At 44.6% G+C, this 5,056-nt stretch overlaps 1 protein-coding gene across 1 annotated transcript in view; it reads right to left on the minus strand.

The window, feature by feature from the left end:
* Positions 1–5,056, minus strand: part of Il10rb (interleukin 10 receptor, beta) — a 39,619-nt gene that overhangs the window by 33,269 nt on the left and 1,294 nt on the right. The window lies entirely within an intron of this gene.

The raw sequence follows: 5,056 nt of genomic DNA on the forward strand, positions 1-5,056 counted from the left end.
TACCACTGAGCCACCTTCCCAGCCCCGATAAAATTTTTAAAAAAGGAAACAACATTACTTACCAAGACTTTGGGGAATTTAGTTTTTAAGCAAATATAACCAACCCGTTTCAACATCATCATGGTGATCACAGAGACAGCTACTAGCAAACCCAAAATGATTACGGTTCCTGCTTTGGCAGACTCTGATAGCCCTGTTGGAGAGAAGATCAATGATTATACCTCAAAAGAAGTCTGATGAAGGGGTCACTGATGGGAATCAATGTACCTCCACTCTGGTGTTAGAAGGTTTGATACAGAGGAAGCAGAAGTTTTTTTTAAAAAAAACTTACATTGTGACATATCGAAGAACGGAGAGTAAGCCTAATGTGTGTGTGTGTGTGTGTGTGTGTGTGTGTGTGCACATGCGTGTGCTTGCACTGGCACTGAGCTGAACTCAGAGGCTCATGCTCTCACTTGTTTTTTTCCACTTAAGGCTAGTAATCAACCACTTGAGCCACACCTGCATGTTTGGCTTTTTGATTGTTAATTGGAGATAAGAGACTTCTGGCTTTTCTGCCCAGGCCGATTTAACTTTGATCTTCAGCTCTCAGCCTCCGAGAAGCTACAGGATTACTGGTGTTGAGCCACCAGTGCCTGGCTTATGTCTTTCAAAGTAAACATTTTTTTTAGTTGATGGTTTCTGGTTACAATGTAGTAGCCACTAGCTGAGGCTGTTTAATTAATGACCCAAATTAAATAAAAGGAGGTCATTTTTTCCATCACCTCAGCCAAATCTGCAATGCTACCAGGTACATGACTGCATGTGCTAAAGGCAGAAGAGGTGAAAGAAAGGCAGTGTGCCTGGAACTCACTTGGCTCGAAGAGTTCCCCTTTGCCTGGCAAAATTCCTTTTGGAAACTGCAATTTCCTGACTGCAAGGATGTCTGGACCAGCAAGAGATAGATACTGATATAATAAGACATAAACTCTCTTACATGTGTAGAAAGATCTTTATTGGTGTTAAACCTATAACCAAATCCTCAGTAAAAGTAGATAAAGAGGAAAAAGAGGGGGTTATGTAATTGAACTTTTAATTTTTTCTGCGTGTCAGTAACTGGGGCTTGAACTCAGGGTCCCTTAGCTTAATTACTCAAGGCTGGTGCTCTACCACTTGAGCTCTACCACAGCTCTACTTCCAGCTTTTTGGTAGTTAACTAGAGACAAGAGTCTCTCAGACTTTTCTTGCCAGGCTGGTTTTGAACCGTGATCCTTAGATTTCAGTCTCTAGTGTAACTGTGGAATGAGCCACAAGTGTCGGGCTGGGTTCTATTTTTTTTTTTTTAATTTCATGTAGTCTCCTACTGCAATGTAAGGTCCATAATGTCCGGGTTGGTTTTCTTTACTGCTGTCTCTATTGTCCAGGATGGAATTTCATCACTGTAGAATCCTAATAAATGTTTACCAAATGAACGAGTGGAGCTTCCCTTAAGGGCTTTACTGAAAGAGCCAATTAGTCAATTCTGGGATGGCCAAGTCACCCTGTGTCAATTGGCCTGAGACTGTCGTGTTTGCTATAATCCAAGTCAGAACTGCTGCCAGCTGTCCGTCCATGACCCCTCAAGCATGCAATTTGTTTGGCTCTTGAGTTTAACTGATTGAGGGTGGCTGAGGAAGCAAGTGGACGGTGAGAGGTGCTATGTTATGCCAACCTGTTTGGTTTCTTGGGACACCTTCACTTTAACTGTCTTGAATGGATGGAAGAGCTACAGCTGACACATGCAACATGATGTATGTGTGCAGAGTGAAGATGGAACAGCCTCCCGGCATGCCCATGCATAACCCTCTGCTAAAAAGGGAGTCAGAGGAAAAACTGTGATGAAGTTTAACTGTCAGTGTGAACGTTGTGGAGAGAAGCTCTTTGAGAGGTATTTGGGGCATAGAAGAAGCTGTGCTCTCATAGGTGGGCCCATGTTATGGTGGGTTATGTATCAGGAGTGGCTTGTTGTGAAGGCAGCTCACCGTTTCCCCTCTTGACAGAAAATACCCTCCAACGTGTCACACGCATGCAGCAAGAAGGCCCTTCCATCTGGGACAACCAGCATTCAGGACTGGAAGAGCTAGATCTCTCTTCTAACTTATCCCAATCTGTGCTATTGTGTTACAATAGCAGAAATGAATGCAGGACCATATCTGAGTTTATGCTGATGAAGGGGCTCATGGGGACAGGGCTGGGCAGCTTGAGTGAGAGCTGATAGAAAGAAACCTAACCAGAAGGTTAGGGTCATCAGAAGACTGGATCCTCCTTCAAGCCACACCCCGTCTCACGGATCAAGGAGGGGCTGGAAATTGAGTCCAATCCTGTGGCCAATGATAAAGTCAGTCATAGCTACATAATGAAACTCAACAAAACTCTGGAACATCAGGTTTAGGGGGCTTCTGTGTTGGTAAATTGATTTGAGGGTGGTGGTAAAGAGTAGTTCACCAAATTTACAATTAACTCTATCACTTAAGGTCATTTCCTTGTAAATCCAACCATATTTCACTCTGGTAAATTAAAGCATGAAAGACACATACACTAGGGCTGGGGAATTTAGGGCTTCTTTAAAGAAGATATTCTATGATGTCCCTCCCTCCCCCTTTGATAAATCGGCTGCAGACTAGAGACTGAGCAGATTCTGTGCTGGGAAGGTTTTTAAGCTGGCTGTTTTGCAGCTCACTTCTGCAGTGAAAGGAAGGTTCTGGACCACACGGTTTACTGTTTGGGTATCTGCAACGGAAGAGCTTTCTGCTTTCATCAATGACAGGCAAGGTCCATGCTAGGAGGTCCACGTCATCCCCAGAGTCAGGCTGCATCTGCCGATCGCACTGTCTCCATCTCCACCTTCCAGCACTGGATTTGATCAACAGCCAACCAAAGACCCATGGCACTGAGTTTAATTCTGTTTCCCTGAAACATGTGTACTTCTAGACAGAGTCTGGCCTTAGAAAGACATATATGTATCATCCTTAATGGTAGGATGATGTAAACATTGATTACCACACAGTACAGAGACTGACCAGCGGCAAAGGTTTCCCTGCTAAGATTTTATTGGAAGAAATGCCTTTGGCACACCCCCATGAAGTTCAGATTCTTCCAACAGATTTACCTTCAAGATAGAAGCATGAATTTAGATCACATGAATTTCCAGAAACTAAACCCTACCTGATTCTTGGACAGGTTGAAGGCGGGTGCACTTTAAAGGAGATCTTATTACTTTTCCCAGACCTTTAGGCTCAAAATAAACAGATACACAGTAGTTTGTGTTTGGAATTAAATTGTCAATGACATAGCTGAAATTTCCACTGATGTCTCCATTTATTCGGGGTTTGTGCTGTAAAAAGAATTTAAAAAAAAATCAGTAAGACATTGGTGATAATTTGGAGTGTGTGTGTGTGTGTGTGTATTTGGTGCCAGTACTGGTGTTTGATTTCAGGTACTGTCTTTTAGCTTTTTCACACAAGACTGGTGCTCTACCACTTGAGCCACAGCTCCACTTCCAGATTTTGCTGGCTATTTGGAAATAAGTCTATTTATAGACTTTTCTGCCCAGGCTAGCTTTGGATGGGGATCCTCAGATGTCAGCCTCCTGAGTAGCTAGGATCACAGGTGAGTCACTAGCACAGGTACTTGCATGGATTTTACAGTTGGCATAGTAGTATCCTAACTATTACAGCAGGGCCCAACCATGAGTGCTATTTGTCCATTTTCATACATTCTATCCCTCTGAGGGACAGAATCAACAAGTAATGGAATAGTCTGATCTGTCTCACAGTGGGGTCGCTGGAGGATTTGGACATTCAGTGGCAGTCCTGCAGGGAGAAATGAGGAGGGGGAAGAACCATTCCTCTTGCAGTGTGAAGACTGGAGACATTTGACATGTTTGTCACTTGTGGCTCAGTGAAAGTATTCCTTTGGAGATTTCATCCTGGCTTCCTAAGATCTGCCCACCTGTGTACACAAATGCTGTCTTCCTGTGGGTCCTCTGATTTGTGCCCAGGGCCTAGTCTTTTAAAGAAGAAATGTGCTGGATGCTGGTGGCTCACGCCTGTCATCCTAGCTACTCAGGAGGCTGAGATTTGAGGATCTCCGTTCAAAGCCAGCCCAGGCAGGAAAGGTGAGATTCTTGTCTCTAATAAACCAGTCAGAAAACCGGAACTGGCACTGTGGCTCAAGTGGTAGAGTGCTAGCCTTGAGCTGAAGAGCTGAGGGACAGCACCCAGGCCCAGAGTTCAAGCTCCATGACTGACAGAAAAAAAAAAAAAAGAAGAAGAAGAAATGTGTTTCTGCAATGGACGAACTATAGAGACTTCTTTCCTAAAGTGAGACCATGTTGATGCCCAGAACTTTTTTTTTTTGGTCGGTCGTGGGGCTTGAACTCTGGGCCTGGGCGCTGTCCCTCAGCTCTTCAGCTCAAGGCAAGTGTTCTACCACTTGAGCCACAAGCGCCACTTCCAGTTTTCTAGTGGTTTATTGGAGATAAGAGTCTCAGGGAGTTTCCTGCCCAGGCTGGCTTTGAACCTCGATCCTCAGATCTCAGCCTCCTGAGTAGTTAGGATTACAGGCGTGAGCCATAGGCGCCTGGCACCCAGACCTTTCTGTCTCAATTGTTCAACTGTGCATTGATTTCTTTACCAACTCATCAGTGACCCCCAGCACAGAGACCACTTACCGTCTTCACCATTTCCTCCCAGTGTTCCTTGATGACGAGCGATAAGTGATGGGAAATATCTTTCCCATAAATCTTGGGAATGACAGGTGGAAACGTCACTATCACATTCATGTGGTCTGTAAAGCCCACAATGCCAAACTTAGGTGGCTCAAAAGACACTGTTTAGAAACAAAGTGAGAAACCAGTCTGAGTACCATCACTGTCCACCTCACAATCACGTCTCCCCCAAATCTTCTTCTTTTTTTTGGGGGGGGTCCGGTCATGGGGCCTGAACTCTGGGCCTGGGTGCTGTCCTCAGCTCTTCAGCTCAAGGCTAGTGCTCTACCACTTGAGCCACAGCGCCACTTCTGGCTTTTTTCTTTTTGC

This window comes from Dipodomys ordii, unplaced genomic scaffold, assembly GCF_000151885.1.
Source record: "Dipodomys ordii isolate 6190 unplaced genomic scaffold, Dord_2.0 Scaffold104, whole genome shotgun sequence".
Taxonomy (NCBI): Eukaryota; Metazoa; Chordata; class Mammalia; order Rodentia; family Heteromyidae; genus Dipodomys; species Dipodomys ordii.